General features: G+C 40.8%; 1 protein-coding gene across 13 annotated transcripts in view; it reads left to right on the forward strand.

The window, feature by feature from the left end:
- CHD2 (chromodomain helicase DNA binding protein 2) overlaps positions 1-16,817 on the forward strand; it is an 89,650-nt gene that overhangs the window by 18,799 nt on the left and 54,034 nt on the right. For 4 of the 13 annotated variants that reach the window (XM_056500224.1, XM_056500225.1, XM_056500219.1 and 1 more), the window contains exons 2-5: positions 3,340-3,412; positions 4,105-4,191; positions 8,224-8,284; positions 13,316-16,495. The gene's annotated coding sequence lies outside the window, so the exon portion shown is untranslated. The other 9 variants (XM_056500216.1, XM_056500227.1, XM_056500217.1 and 6 more) reach the window with 8 other exon arrangements.

The following is a 16,817-nucleotide window of genomic DNA, read 5'->3' on the forward strand; positions in this document are numbered from 1 at the left end:
GGGCCGAGCGGGGTCAGGGCTGCGCCGGGGCAGCACAGGTGGGACGGCCCGGCCAGGTGGGGCTGCGAGGGGGCGGCGGCCGCTCCCGCTCCCGCTCCCGCCTCCCCCTGAGGGGCGGCTGCTGCGGCCGGCGCGCGAGGAGGCGGCGGGAGCCAATGGGGGGCGGCCGAGGCGGGCAGCGCGGGCCAATGGGAGGCGGAGGCGGCGGCGCGCGCGGGGCCCGGGCGGGGAGAGGCCAATGGGGAGCGGCGCGCGGCGCGCGCGCAGCCCAGGGCGAGGAGGGGCGGCGCGGGGAGGGGCGGGGCGCGCGCGCGGTGCCGCCCCTTCCCCGCCGCAGTGAGGAGCGACCGGGCGGCCATGTTGTGCGGGGGGAGGGGAGCAAGGAGTTGAGAGGAGACGGCGGAGGCTCCCTCACACACACGGCACAAGATGGCCGGGGAGCAGCCGCACCTCCCGCCCGTCTCCCGGCGCTCTCCCCGCCGCTCGCACCGGGGACGCCCGGCGAGCGCTCTCGGTGCCGCTCCCGGGCGCCAGATCGGGCCCGGCGCTCTGTGGGCTCCGGGGCTTCGGAGGGCGGCGAGCTGGGCTGCCGAGCGGGGCTGCCGACGGTCGGGCAGCAATGGCGCCGGGCTGCGGAGCCCTGCCCGCGCCGCTCCCTCGCCGGGCGGGCGTGGGGCTGCCCTTGACCGCGGGCAGGGAGAGCCGGCAGCAGCGTCCCGTCCTCGGGGCCCCGGGTGCCTGCCAGCGGGGCTGCTCTTCGCCGGGTAAGTGCCGGAGTCTTCGGGCTCCTCATTGTCCTTTGTCCTTGGGAGGAAAAACAAAATGTCCTTGGAGCCGGGAGGGGGAGGGGGCGCTGCCTCCCCCTGCCCCCCCCTTCCCCGCCCGCCGCTCGCTGAGGGGACCTGCGGGTACCCTCGGGGACCCCCGCCCGTGCCCGAGACCGGGCTGGGCTGAGGGGCAGCGGCGGGACAAGGGGAGCCCCGGTGACCCTCGGCGGCTGCGGGCGCTGCCTTCCCTCTCCTGCAGCAGCCGGGGGGCTCCGCACGCCCCGTCCCCGGTGCAGCCCCGGGGGGAGCAGCGGCGGGTTTTGGCTCCCCTGTGCAGCACCCAGCACAGGGGGGGCTGCAGACCCGCTCCCCCAGCGCAGCCTGCGAGGGGGGTATCTGCAAATCAGCCTGGAACTCCAATGCAGCAGTGCAGGGAGGGGGGAGAGGTGAAGGCTCTACGACAGCATCACTGAAATGTTTAGCTCCATGTCTGTGTTACTTGCCCGTCGCTGGTCGGTTAGGGATATGTTTTCGTAGTTTCTAAGAACAAAGACGCCATGTCCTTTTCTCTTAAAAATAAAACTTGGAGTGATTTTTTTGTGGGGTGTTGGCTTTTAACTCTTTGTAAACCAGTAAGAGAGAAACAGGCTGCGGATGAGACAGATTGGTACTTTATGAAACAATGAGAGAAATCGACTCACAGCAATTCAGGTGCAGAAGTTTAAAAGAAAACTCTTGGGAATTACGTGCGAAATTGATTTTGCAGTTAAAACGGCAATATAGAAACTTAAAAGCTTGAGAAAAACACAGCTCGGTCATGCCAAGTCTACAGTTTAAAGTTGGCAAAATACTACAGTTGTGATTTAGACGACACTACAAAAAGAAAAGAGAGTTACTTAAATAGGAATTACACAATAACGAAACGGATGAGTTTGTGTCTGGCATTGAAAGCTTTTAAAAAACATTTTATGGTTATCAGGTTTGTTTTTATTCAGTTTATAGTTATTTCGGAGACCTCACAGTTGCTTATCTGCACATAACATTTTAATCATCGTTTCTGTGTTCTGGTAATTTAGAAGTTGTACAACACCTATTGCAAGACTTTTTAAAAATGCAAGTTTAAATGTAATGGCTGACGTTTGTTTTGGGTTGGCTCGCGTTCAGCAATTATCAATTTAAGGGTAAAATTGTAATTCTAAATGTATAAAAAGTCTCTGTAGCAGAGCAAGAGGTAAATACTAATAACTTAAGTTTTAATTGGAGGTCGTGTATAGCCGTATTTGTTGGATTTCAATGTTGTATGCTTGTGCAAGGTTATAAAACTCTGTGCCGATTTTAAATACTGCAGTTGGAGGTAAATCTACATTTTTCGGTACTTCCTCTGCAAATAAGAATCTGTCATTGCAACAATTGACGTTAGCCCTTTTTTTTGGAAATTGAAATACAAGTTTCACCAACCATTGGACTTCTGTCACCTTTTTGCAAAGTGTTTGGTGTCTCTAATTTAGATTTGGATTATGGTGGTTTTATAAGCCCAGCAACAGTTCTGCAGTGTAGAACAGGTTCTGGCATACACACTTTGCCCTAAAGAAAGTTCTAGCTTTAGGTGGGTGTCTGCTGGATTTGTCTTAAGTATATTAGAGGATAAATTTTAAATAGTTTTACTGGTTTCTTTCAACAGCTGAATATAAAATAGTAGGTAATTGTCCAGAAAATAAATTACTTGTAATACATAATGTATTTTATTTAATAGTTCTGTGGCGGGCTTTTTATATTTAAGGTGTAGGGGTTTGAATTTTTATGTCTTTTAATCCAGCATTAAAATATCTTTTAAAATGGTATATTTACAGAATAATTCTATACTTCTAAAGTATGAAGTTGTGCTGGTGATAAATATAATTGCTGTGAAATAAAATGTTACGGCTTTTCACAAAAGACAAGAAAAGTTGGTTAGAGGTAGTGCAAATATAGTGTTCCTTGTGCTAAAAGAGCATAGTTCGAGATCTGATTAAAGGTTAAAGAAGCTGAAGGCTTTAAAACTGTATTGTAAAGGGCAAAAAAATTTTTTTTGGAGATGAAGTAACTTAGGACTTAAAATTCAGAGAAGCTGATGACAGAAGCCATTTTAAAATAACCTTGCTATCAGTAGAGGTTTTATTTAATTTTGCATAGCCTACTTCTAAAGACTTTAATGTGGAAAAAAAAGTAAAAGGGCTGAGAGATATTGTGTGATAAATTACTCAGTTTAAAGAAATTTAAAATTGGCGTTTTAGCTTTAAGTCTTTCAAAATTAAAGTAGTGGGAGACAGAAGAGCAGACTGCAGTTCTTCATGAAAAACACAGATCATGCGTGTTGTATGTCAGTCACTCCTTTCCAGTGGGTTTTTCTTCAGCCAGGAATGTACAGCCACTCATACTTTTATTTTTAGAGTTCAGTTCGAAAGATAGTTACTGTGATCATAAGTTTTTCCTGACTTTAATAATTATCTAAAGATTGATGGATTTCTGGCATGTGACTTAAGCTGCTTTTCTAAAGCAAAATACTGAAAATTTCCGTGCTTTGTTTTTTCAGGTAGAATTTCATGAACAGAACTGTATTTCCTGACTGGCTTCCAGAGGATTCGTTCATGCCTTATTTTTCTTAGGTAAGACCAGTTATGTCTTGTGTTAATATGTTTATTTCCTTTTTTTTTTTTTAACTGGAATTTGCCTTTTTGCTACTGTGCAGATGGGAAGAAAAAAAAAAATCACTTTTATAAGGAGAGGACGCATTTTATAAATTGTCTGGATTTCCAGAAAGCTTTTCTTTGCAGTTACAGGTAGACTGTCTTCATATAATGTCATGTTTGTGTGCTGTTTGGGTATGAATTTCAGTTTAAGGCTGTTTAATAGATGGATTGTTTATATTTATAATATATGGGTACATATGTATATGCATTGTATTTGATGGAAAACAACAGTATGTGCATATAAACTCAAGTTCTGTATATCCCATTTAATCAGTGAAAATCTGCATTAAACTTTGAAAATGATTGAGGTTTTTTACTTAATGAGTTTGTAGCATTAATGTTTGGGAAAATTGTGGAATTCGTATATGAAAGTATTAAACCAAGACTTCAGAGATTCATAGAGAAGTAGATTTTTGGGGGATCTGTTAATGCTTAGCAATGATGGAATATTGGTTTTGTACTGTTGGTAAAACTTTTATTTATTCAAAGACATTTCCTTTACATGTTTTCAGAAAGTTTGTTGGTCAAGAATGTTAGGACTTAAAAAGCTTGTCTATACCTTGTTTTCAGACAAACCTGGTTTTGTTGTTGTTTTTTTTTCCTTTAAGGAGTGTTACTGGATATTGATCTTCCAAAGATTCAGATGACTGGTTGGGCAAAAGACCTTGAGCAAAATTCTGTACTTTGCGTGCCAGGTATGTTACGTTGTGTCGTGGGGCTTTGTTTGTGCTTCTTGTTTTTAAATTATTGTGGAAACACTTTTTCAAAATAAAAATTAAACATTTAAGTTTCAGTGTTTTACCTTGTTGAATTTATTTTCTTTCGAGCTTAGTGCATTTGGAAATTGTTAGTGTGTACCTACTACAGGAATCTTAATGTCTCCTGCATCTTTGAAGACTTTTATGGTCACTCACGAGTACAACTTTGTAACTATCTGCTATGACCATGTTGACACGTGGTGAAGCCAAAGGATTGTCATCTCCTAAGGATGTTGTCTAATCCAACTTCAGGAATGCTTTTCCTTAGTTCAAGGGACACTTAAAAGCTTTTCTTTTTCAAGAAGTTGTTTACACAATAAACTTAAAAATTCTAGTTTTGGTGTAAATTTTATTCTAAAAGCCTGAAGTAGTACCAGCTTGTTACGAGTATCTTGGTCTCCTCCTTGCAGTATAAACAAAGCATCTTTTTAATGTTTATTTTTTGTTTTTGCACTTCAGATTGTACATTTAGGATCAGAGTACCGTGTTGCCTTTGAGTCAGGCTTTCACCACTCTGTAATTAGAAGTGGGGGATCCTGTTTGCCTGTCTTAACTGGCTCCTTTTCACAGCTTACCATGCTCATGTACTTCGGTGCATACTCAGGACCTCAAAGTGTAAGGCGTCTTCATGAGGACACATCTATCAGGATTCCCAAAAATACTTTTGATGACTTGCTTTTTAAAGTTACATAGTTCATCATGATAACCAAAGAGTACAGTTGTGAATCCCCACTGAGCGCTGCTGAGTTTTTTATGGCTTGGATGAAGCCTTCGGTCTGTTAATAGAAAAGAGATTGTACGCAGTTTTCCATAAGCTTTACACCAATGTCTTTTCAGGTTGTAATAAACCTTTATCTGCAGTGAGTCACTGCTGATGTGCAAGGTAGAGTTCAAATTATATTTATAGATATTGGACATGTGCCACCATCATGGATGTCCTGCAGCAAACACAGCTAACGAGCAAGGTGATCCGTCAGTATGTTCCTGCAACTTCATTGTGTGGCTGTCTGATGGGAAGTGTGAGAGCTAGAACTTCATGTTAGAAATTATCTCATACCTTCAGAGCAACAGGGCATATCTAAAATCCCATGTAAATCTAAATTTTCAATTTAGAGGGTCAAAAAATCACAGATACTGCACAGTCTCTTACGATAAAGGCAAGACCAGCCTGGCTCACACACTATCTGATAATAGTGATGGGATTAAACATGTCAAACTCGATTTATATTCCTGATACTAAATTCTGAAATGTCTGAATCTGCAATTTCTAACTGACCTGCTCTTAAAAAAAAAAAAAAAAAAAAGTAAAAATTAAAAACTCGGAGGGCTCAGGAGTGGATCTTGGCTGACCTGAGCATTTTATGGTAACTATGAAACTGAGCACTTTGATCTTAACAGTCTTGCCTCTTTCCAGTGTTGTCCTGATGCTGACAGTGCTGCATAGACATTACAGTAAAAGCAGTTTTAACTGTCCTTTCTGTGAGCTCTTCCGAGCTGCCTTTTCTTGCAAGGACAGCTTGTTTTTATCTAACAGTAGCTTCAGCTCTAGGTTAAGTAGACCTCTGGGTTAGATGCACACTACTGGGACTTGAGGGAAGCTCCAAGTTCATGGCTACGTTACAGTGTGCTTGTGAGGATCGAGGGGGTCGGGAGAGTCTCAGGCTGAGTCCAGACCTCTTCAGAGGAAGCTGTTCTTCTGTGGGATACAAACCCATCTTAAGTATTGTCATAGAATAGATTTTGGTAGCATTGACGGTGCACGTGGAAGAACATCACTGTGGTGATACACGTTGTCTTTGCCAAAATACTTTGTTAATTAAATAATGAATACAAGAGAAAATGTGATAGCTTTTGGGTATCTGACCTTGCCTCTTGCTGTAAAAGGAAATGCACTGTGTGATGGCTAGTGCCAGTCTCTGGGGGAAGGAGCCATGGACCTATGAGGCTGGGCATGTTTTGTGTGGTGTAGGCTGTACTGAACTTCAAGTAATTTTAAACTGTACTTCTGTAATTTTAAAACAAGAATAAGCCATAGCTATTAGATTACTTAGAGTAAATTCATGTTTATTTTTAAGTAAGGTATTTTATCAATCAAACAGGCTACAACAATTACAGCAAGTAGTCTGATTAAAAGATTTTGATATTAGATACAGGGAATACAGCTGTTAAGATGAAAGGTTAATTTTTTTTGACCCAAGGCTTGTGTTTCCGTGCTCTGGTTCTGGCTTGTGGCATAAACCTGTAGCTTTGGTGATTTATTCTGTAGTTTGAGAGAATGTGTTTTGGATGTTAAAATTAAAACTCAGATTACAAGGATATATTCTGTAATAGTGAAAAAAATAACTCATGTGAATGAAATGTAATATCAGCATCCTCATGCTGCTTTTACAGAACTTCATTGTTTGGTTCATCCACTCACTTCCAAGAAGAGAAGTGTCACTACTATGTGCTACCACTCTGACAGACAAAAGATTACTTTTGCACAAATGTGCTGAGGTCAAAGAACGAAACTCCGGTGGAGTCTTCATAAGACTGTCATTAGAGGAAGGTGCTTTGTGACAGCCATATTAAATACCCTCATTAAAGTTTTGGTCAAACTGCCATAGCCGTGTACTTGCTCTAGAACTAAAGAAAACAAGAACCAGCTTGAAAGCAATGATGGATGTGTAGCCATGCTGTAAATTATTAAAAATGGCTGAGAACTGTAAACTGAGTCTTCCAGTCATTAACTTTACCTGTCTTCATATATTAGATGGTAGTTTCTAACTGGCCTTTTTTTGAATGAAATGATTGAAAGGGCCTAAGTAATTCTGGTTCATTTTTCATGCCTTAGATGACTGGTGGATGCCTCATGGCTGATCAGAATTCAGCAGCCATGTTGTGTTTCTTCTAAAATGGTGGATGGGCACTTCACAGAAGTTCTGTGCTTCCATTTAATAGCAGCTGCTTGTGCACATTCAAATAAATTTTAAAATATCATTAATACACTTTTAAACCTCAAATTTCACATGCATTAGGATATTCTACATGCTTCTGCCAGTCTACTGGTATATTTTTTTTAATTTCCCTTTTTAAAAGGCTTTTTCCATGATAAGAGTTTCAAGTAAATTACATCAACAGAGAAATTACAATCCTGGTTCCATCTTTCTTTCTACATATCTGAGTAGCTGTCAAATGGAAAAGAAAAATTTAGAGGATTGCACACTATACTGTTGCTGGATAGGTTCATTAATTTTTATGTACTTGAGGCTATATTTCAATATAAGTAGATTCTGAGAGATTACAGGAGAAGTGGTTTGTATGTGTCAGGAGGATAAACTTGAATGGTGAATTTCATGTAGTAGAACTTTTTACTGTAAAAAGAGGATTCATGAGTTGTTTTAGGTCTTTAATCCTGCTACCTTTGCTTAAGGTAACTGTGTAACTGTGATTAAGAATTTATTGATACAGATTGCCAATAGGCATTTTCAGAGTCAGATTTCCACATTTGGACCTTGACCGTACATGAGTAACTTTGAGATAGAGTAGATAATTTGTTCCACGTAAATGTGTTACATAATTGCCCTGCATCCAGCTGATACCTTCTCTCAATAAAAAGCATTTTATTTTCTGTTGTGAATGTCAAGGCAGTTTGCTTAAGCATGCTTCCACTTCATGCCTGATTGATCTTTTTCAAAAACTTAAAAAATAGATTTTTTTTATTGTTTTTTCTCGGTGAATTTGTGGACTGAGTCTGAGGTTGTTTGCAGGTCCTTTTATAGCAAGTTCCTTAGCAATACTTTAAATTTCTTTTATAAAAATAATTTCTGTAGCACATGCCGTGAGCTGGGAATATTTGGTTTTTTGGGTTTTTATTTTTGCATGATGTAATAAAAGCTAATGCTTGGTCTTCTAGACCTTAAAGTCTAGATCTCTTTTATTTTTAATTTATTTTAATTGAAGTGTTTTAATATACCATTTTCCCTACAGATGTGTTGAGGAATTGATTGACACATTGTAAGCAAAATAGCTGCTCTTGGTTGAAGTACTGGTAAGTTGTTATTCCTAATAACATTTACTTTTTAGCTTTAAAAAACCCCAGCAACCACACATGGCTGTAATGTTTAAGTGGCTGAAGGCTTTGGCTTGAATACATTCTGAAGTTCATTAGTGTGTGGCCATGTGTGCATGTGTGTTTCAGGAAAGTTCAGTTAAAAGGGCCCCGGGATCATTCCTGCTGGGCTCTGGGGCAGTGAGCAGTACTTGGAGAGTGTTCTCTCCCTGTCTGGCTGCAGAACAGCTTTCAGATCTGATTCTCTTTCTGGGGGCTTCCGTGATATGACTCCAGATTTCACTGAGAACTTTTATATCATAGTTCTGCTTGTTCAGAAGAGATTTTGGTATGCAGATGTCTGTCTCTAGAGAGATACTACACACAATTTGGATAACAAATGCCATGGGAAGTGTAGCAGGAAGAACTAACTGTGCAAGCATCTTGTGTTGTCCTTATGCTTCTGTCAGGATCAGTGGGAACCTTTGAGCAGGCAGTTACTGTCTGCTGTTCTACAATTGTTCTGTTTCTGTTCTTCCTTCATAAAGCTCTGGCTTTGTACAAAATGATAAATGCTAGTACAGTTTTCTGTTTAATTTTTTAAAATTAAACTGCTAGCTTATAGACTTGAAATCATTCCTCATATAGTCAAAACATAAAATTGGCAGGCATGAGTAGGTAAATTAATTCAGTTCTATACTAGATGAATATAGGAACAGGATTTTTTTCCCTTTTTCTTAACTAAAAGGTATTTGGTCTTGACCTTTTGTTGTCTCTGGCACATTTTGTGACTTTCTTGGGAGGTGCCTGTGGAAAGAAACAAGTTTTTTTGTCTCCTGTCTACTTAAAATTCAGACTTCTTGATTCTGCATATTTAATTAGGGCATCCATTGCATTTTGTGTACATGGATTAACTTTTTTTTGTGGGAAGCTCTATTCCTGTAGCACTGTGCTTTGGAATATTTGCTTTTCTTTAAGAGAGTTTATTTTAGTCTGACATGCTACCTGATTGAGCAAGGCCTTCCTTAGGCTTCAGATAGCTTGGGAAAATTGTTCCAAGATGCAAATCCACTCATATTTGTGGCTCGATGACAGTGAATTTTAGCTGTCCCATGGCTGTGTTAGCACAGACCTCCAGCAGGCACTGCCTTCTGCACTGCCTCAGCTGCTGGGAGAGAAGCTGGTTTTGTACTCCAAAGTTCTGTGCTTCTCTTCCACTCCATGGTGTGGAGACTAATGTAGAGCCCTTTTGAAGGGGAAAAGGAATATGTGGGAGGTTTCTTCTCCAGCTGTTCCTCAAAACTCTTCCTATGCTATCCAGTGGTGCCTTTCTAGAATCTCTAAAACGTGTGACTCATGTTCCATTTTAATATTAATCTTTATGTGATTCTACATCTTTCTGTGTGCATGTTTGTTTTTTCACTGGGTTGTAAATTAGCTGTTGTCAGATGTGGCTTTGAGTAGAACTTTGGCTTTTCAGTTAAACACTGAGTAATTCTTCCATCTTTTTCTGGTTTACAATCCTTACCTAAAGGAAGAGGTGAATGTGAAACCCTTAAATTACTTAATTGAAATAGTTGTCTACAAAAGAAGTTGCTTCAAAAAGCAGTTGAGAAAGCATTCAAATAGGTGGATCTTGAAGGATCTGGTGTTGCATTCTCTGGTTAACATGGTGTTTAGTTGAAGCATATGAAGTTTATTTTTAACTCTCTTTTTTAAGATAAGAGAGAAAATATGAAAACACCAGCAGCTTTATTTAAGCTGGCATACTTTGCTAGTGCAATAAAATCTATTTTTTAAAAGTAATACCCACAAAAGAGTGCACTTGTGAATAAAGTTCCACATCTTATCTGAAATTAACCTTGAAATCTGTCTGTCAAACCTGTCAAATAGCCTTTCTTACCTAAAAATACCCAAACCTACATGAGTTGTGCTTTTACTGCTTTGCTTAAGGAACATCTAATGGTGGTAAAAGCAGATTTAGGGCCATCCAGAGCACTTAGTTCCTGCTAAAGATGGTACAGAATAACCTCATGGACTTAGCTGCCAATAAAGGACACTTCTGTCCTCCAGTGTATAAGTGACCAGGGATGTTGAGAATAAAACCTTGCTTTAATGAACTTTGGAGTGTAGAACTTGAGGTTTGGTTTGCTCAGAACCTAGTTCTGTCCATTCAGCTCCCTCTGTTGGAGTGAATTCCCTTTCCCAAGTAGGTCACCTTGATTAAAAGTTTAAGACTCAGATTTCATTCTGGAATAGTTTGTGAATGTGGTGGTGTCTTATGCAGGGGTGTTGTATGTGCTGGACTTCAGTCTCACACTTGAAGGAATGCAGGGTTACAGTGAGCCTGAAATGGCTGAAGCCATGGATTTGACCATAAGGGATGTCTCTTACTGCAGGGATCTTTTAATGCAGCAACAAATAATTGCAAAAAAAGCTGAACTGAAAAACTTTGTAAACTCAGATGTTTTGTAATTGTTGCCTTGAACCTTTAGGCAGGTTGGGAATGGATGGCATGGAGTCTTTCAACATGTTACCAGTGGTTTGGAGAAAGCTTGTTCAGTATTACGGGACTACTACCCTGGTTCCTGATTTATCCTGACCAAAGTACAGTGCTTGGAAGCCAAACCAATAACTAGTAGATAACAGAAGCTTGAAAAATGGGCAGATGCCTAATTCATTTTACAGAAGGAATGGTAGAACCATGTCATCTAGGAAAAAAATGGGTTTTTCAGTATCTACCTCAAGTGTAGGATCACTGCATATGTCTTCATGGAGGAGTGTATTTTTGTAACATTATTGAAATTTCTTAGTAAAATGTGCCTTAATTCACAAGTAAACAAATGCTGTGAAGTCTTTTAAAGCAAATGTAAATTTCACAAATGTAGAGACTGCTATTAATATTTTGGCCATTCATGTGGCATCTTTTTGATGTATAATAACTTGGAGAAGAATGTGTTCTTAATTATAGTACCTTGTCAGTTCTGTTTACTGCTAATTATTTTACAAGATTTAGAGGTTACTTGCTAACTTCTTGCTCCAACCCATTGTAGGTGAACTTAGCAGGGAAATTTGCCCTGAAGTTGCTTTTGGCAGGTTCTGTTGGTGTCTGAGGCAGAGGGCTGATACCAACTGGAAAGAGCCTTTTAAGGTTGACTAAAACATAACTAAATTACCTTTTTGAGAGGTGGGGAAAGTTGATGTCAGTAATTGGATTTCTGTTAACTAAAAATGATTTTATTTTAATATATTACAAGATTTTAATATTTTAATTATTTATGGGTTTCCACTGTACAACTTAGTGCTTCAGAGTGCTTGATTGTGTCAATAATGGACAACTTATGGTGTTTTTTTTATAATTTTGATACTTCAGTCAAGGCATTACCATGAAAAAATATTCAAACTTTTAATTCATCTTCAAATGCCTAAATAGACTTGAAATTAGTTTAGTGAGAACTGGGAAAAAAACCCAAACCAAACCCAAAGCAGCCCCAAGACCATCTTAGTGTGAGGGAAAAGCACCTTTCAAAATATTTAATACATTGTCTTAACTGAGGGTGAGTTGAATGTTTGAAACAGAGCATTCCTTTAAACCTGAAGGTTCTGTTTCTGAAAACATGAATGACCTGGGGTTGAATACTCCTGCAGCTATGCACATTTCACAGTGCAAAGTGAAATTACCAGATCCCATATTCCACTTCTATGTGCAGTACTTTCCCATTGTATTTAAAACAAGGAAGTCTATAGAACAGCATAAAACAGGACACATGGGTACTTGTGAAAGTCAGACTGGGGCTTGTTGCACTGCTTCCAGTGCTCTTTGCTTTGCTGTAACTGGTTATTTTGAGATGAGACTGGGCAAGCTGGGATGCTGAGGCAGAGACCACTAGATGGCCTCACTGTTTTTTGCTGGGCTGTGGGTAATTTCTGCGTCCCTTGTCAGAATCTGCCCAAGACTATCAGGGAGCAGAGTGGTGGTGAAGTTGGCTTTCAGAGTAAAATGAGGTTAAACCTATACATGCTCACAAAAATAAACTGATGTTGGAGTACAGATACTCAAAATCATGAGGACAGTTTAAAACCCTTTTTGCATGTCATCCTCCAGTCAGCATTGGTTTCAAAATTATGTTCTTAATTCTTAACATTTAGTAACTTCCTGTACCTAAGTTTTGCATGTGAGGAGGAGTAAGATTTTACTTGAAGTAAATTGAGCTTATATTTCTTGGAAGATAGGAAATTGGGAACATTGGGTTTGTATTTATCCATGTGGATATTGCTTGCTCAGTTTGGTTTGTCATTCACCTATGGGCTTGCTTGCTGTTCCATGATGAATACAGTTGGAAAATGGCTCAGTAGCCTTGCTGAAGGCAGCTAGTGTGACTTGTGACCATTTTCATCTGATTTCTGATGTGTCCTTTCCCATTAGTAACTAAATCAGTCATTCCATTTGCTTGTGTGTTTGCTGTTGCACTGTACATCTTTCATGAGCTGGAAAACTGGGTTAAGATGGTGCAATGTCTTGTGTCCAGTTGCCATCTGTCCATAAGAAACCAGTTTTCATTGTTTTTGATGGATCTGTGTCTTTGATGAAAGGAGCTTGAACAGTACTTACAAATTTTGGCTTGTTACAAGAACCTTGGTGTTCTACCAAGCAATGTCGGCTTCAGGGGATGGGCCAGTGCAATGAAAATGGTTGCAAGAGCAAATTTCTTAGATTTCCCACCACAGATTTCTCTAGTGGTTTTTACGCTGAGAACAAATTTCAAATGGAATTCATGGATCCTGAAAGGATTCTTGGACTTCTAATAATTTCTCCCCCTTTTTTATAGTTTTGGTTAAAATTTCTATTTTTGATTCTTGAATTGAGTATTTGACATTGTTTTTTATGAAAGTAGATACTGTGAACTGTGTAACATGGAATGAAGCATCAGTTACATGTTTACATTATCTTCAAGATATAGTAGTTGAATGTCTTAGTTTATAGCAATTATATGTATTCCAACAGCATTTTTCTTCTAATTTTTCATAAAGAATCCATTCAGATGAAGAGTGTCAAAAGGAGTCTACGAATGAGACACCAAGATGGCAGTTCCACTGGGGATTGAGAGGTTGAGGAAGTGGACTAAGGCTTGAGTGCTGGGATGTCTGTCCAAGAAAAGGATGTTAAAACGTGGACTCTCATGTTATTAAACCAGAGAAGATCTGGGTTGTGATCATCTTATCAAAATGGACTTTGCATTTGAATTAATCAGTGACTATCCAATGATGGATCTGTTTGAGGACTGGGTGGCAAAATTTTCTTTTTGGGTTGTGTTTGCATGACAGGCAAATTAATTTGGTAAAAGATCTGTTGCTACCCCTTTTGAAAAAATGTAATTTATAAAGTGAATTTAAATAAAAGGTTTTGCTTTATTTCACACTTTGTGTTGGTCCTTTCTGGCTGAATATTTTTTATTGTGTTGGTATTGAAGTGGGCTACTTTTTTTTGGTTGCTATTAAACTGAGAAATACTTCAGCTAAATACTGAAGGCGAGGTAAAATTTTGTGCTATACTTGGTATCAAATGTGGTTTTCATTTGCAAATTATGTTCATTTTGCCATGACTTTCAATGAATTTTTATTCGCTGGCTTGTTCATTCAGGTGCTTAATATGAGGAGTTTTCAGTACTTGGCCTATTGTCAGGGCACTGCTGCTGAAGTTTGTGAAGTTATTTTAAGATGGAATTGATACCAATTGAAGGCTGAGAAAATAAGACAATAAAGGAGTACTTGAATGCTTTGTGTAACTTTTTTAGGTATGTTCTTGGGTTGTGGTGTGGGTACAGAAACTTTTCAACAGATTTCCTGGACTACAGACTTCCTGAACAGTCTCTTTGGTCTTAAAATTGTTCTGTGCAAGTGTCCAATCTGCTTCACTGCTCTTGCATGTAGCCTTAGTGTCATGATATTGTGCCATTGTTTGATGAGAAAAAACTGAGTATTTTTGATATTGCATTTGATACAGGTGATATATTAACCTTTGCAAATCAATTTTAAAATGGTTCTAATATTTTGAAGTCATTATTTCCTTACAGGTTTCTGGTGGATCTAATAATTTAACTGTAGGCATTTCTTCTCATTTATGTTTCATCTGAAACTCAGAGTTGTCTTTGTTTTGTGCTGGAGGGCCAAGGTGACAAACCTGGTGCTAAGATACCTTGAAATTATCTTTGCAAACCCCCAAAAAATCCTGTTCATTGTCTATGTTTTAACCGTTTGGCTTGCTCAGACTTTTTTGGAAATGCCCATTTTTGCCATGATGAGTTGCTCATAGCTGTTCCATCCAGCCATTTTGGTGGTACACACTTGCCCCAGTTTGGTTTTGCCATATGTTTTTATGGTGGAGTTGGATACTGTGGGTCTTCTGAAGGGTTTCTCATTCAAATGAGTGGATTTCCTGAGTGTTACCAAGAATGCTTGGAATGGTCTTGCATTGGGTTCTTTTAGTTCTTGCAGTCAAGGTGCAAGCAGTCTTCTGTGAATAATTGGTAAAGTGGATTTTTTTTTTAATGGTTTGTGGCATTGAAGAGTTCCTAATGAAACCCCTTGTGGAAAGAGGATAGATGGTTGTAGGAGATAAATGGCAGGTCTGTGGAGGAATTAAAAGGGATGGTGTTGGTTCTACTGGTGGAAGCCAATGGTTTTGGGCTGTTGGGATGCTGTGCCGTGGATGTTCCCATAGAAACCCAAACTAGCCCATTGCCCCTTTGTCCTCCAGTGGTCCCCCAGTGGCTGATGCCTCTGTCTTGTTGTGATGCCTATGAATATGCCAGATGTCCTTGTGCTTTAAGGGGTTGTTTTTGGTCCTGGAATACAACTGGCAGTCAGAATCAAGTGGTCAGGGAATACTTGGATCACCTCCATTCCCTTGGTGATACATCCTCTTGATTCCAGGATGTTGTGTTGGAGATGTCCATTGATTGATTTGCAATTCTGCAGCTTGGCTATTGTGCAGCTTTAAAACTAATTTGTTGTGCTACGATCTGTTAATGACCATGAATGGGTTAAGAATGTGCATTGGAAATAAGCAGTTTGATGGTGTTGGACTGACATGACCGCAGTGCCTTGGTGTAGCTGATGGCAATGGCGTGGCTGTCGGATTTGAGCTGTTGGGGGAAACCACTAGGGAGGCGCTGTGGAGCTGGAGGGCAGTCTCAGCTCTGCAGGGTTGGCTTGGCAGCGGCTGATGCTCCTGTCCCCCCCTGCCAGTGCCAGCACTGGGGGGCAAAGGGGAGAGCTCCTGTCTGGGGATTCTGCCACCGAACTGGGGGGAAGCTGCCCCTTGGGTGGGGTGACCCCCAGGGTGGGCTGCTGCTGCCTGCATGGCTGTGAGCTCCACTTCCATGCCTTCAAAATGGCTTGTAACAGCACCACTTCCTGTCCAGGGAGGAAGTAATTTTAGCCCAGGCACTGAAATATTTAGCAAATCTTTAAAACAAAAGGCACAAATTCCATTTCTTTCTGGCTTCCAAAGGGTGCCTGAGCCACATGGGGTTAAGGTGCCCCTTGAGCTGGGGTAGTTGGAAGGAGCCAGGGCTGTGGGGTAGCAGGCACTCTTTAGGTGGAGGCTCTCTCTTTTTTTGGTAGAAATGAAGGGGTGGGTCTATGGTACATCACCTGAGTTGTGGGGTAAATGTAGAGAGTGTCAATCAAAGGCAGAGCTCAGAGCTGGGAAGGAGCTCTAGATGGCGGCTGTGCCTTAGAGAGAGCGCGCTCAGCTCCGTGCCTTCCCCAACACTTTACGCAACTTTCCCTAACTTTCAGGCAGCCTCAGGGGGCCCCCACAGCCCCTTGCCTCTCCTAGGCACTAATCGGGGGCCGAGCGGACCTTTTTCGGGCAGAAAAGCAGCTTTTGAGGGCTCCCTTTTCGTGCCTTGCTGGAAAGAAGAAGCCGTGGAGAGAGCCCAGGTCGTTGTTTTTCCAGCTTAGAAGCCATGGCGTACCTCCATTTTTGTGCGCTCTCCTAATGAGCTTTTTCCCCCGGACATTTTTGTACTAATTACCGCTTCTTTTGCTTTATCGGCAGCATATTTTTGGGATTAGAATATATATATTTTTTTCATTTTCTGAAATTTGTATTTTGTCGGTATAATTCTAAATATTTTGGATCTAATGTTTTTCCACTACCCGAAACTAATATCGACTTGGTCCTGGCGGCGGTGCATGGATCAGGTAGGTGAGCAATTAATAATAATAATTTTTAGATTTCTGCCGTTTTGGGTACTTTGATTTTCGACCGATTTGTGCTGTATTGGGATGACGCAATAAGATACAGAGATTATTTGCATCCAGTGTTACTTTGGGAAAGTTTGCAGGATGCTCCTCTCCTGTGTTTATTGTCGGATTTTTCTTGTAAAAATGATTATTTGTTTTAAATCTCCGGTTTGCCGTGTTGATCAGTGCTGTGTATTGTTATAACAATATCATTGCAGCGTCAGGACTTTGTTCCTGATAATGAAAGCCAGTGAAACGAACTGGGACCTTACCTTTCTTT

The sequence above is a fragment of the Oenanthe melanoleuca genome, chromosome 10, assembly GCF_029582105.1.
Source record: "Oenanthe melanoleuca isolate GR-GAL-2019-014 chromosome 10, OMel1.0, whole genome shotgun sequence".
NCBI classification, from domain to species: domain Eukaryota; kingdom Metazoa; phylum Chordata; class Aves; order Passeriformes; family Muscicapidae; genus Oenanthe; species Oenanthe melanoleuca.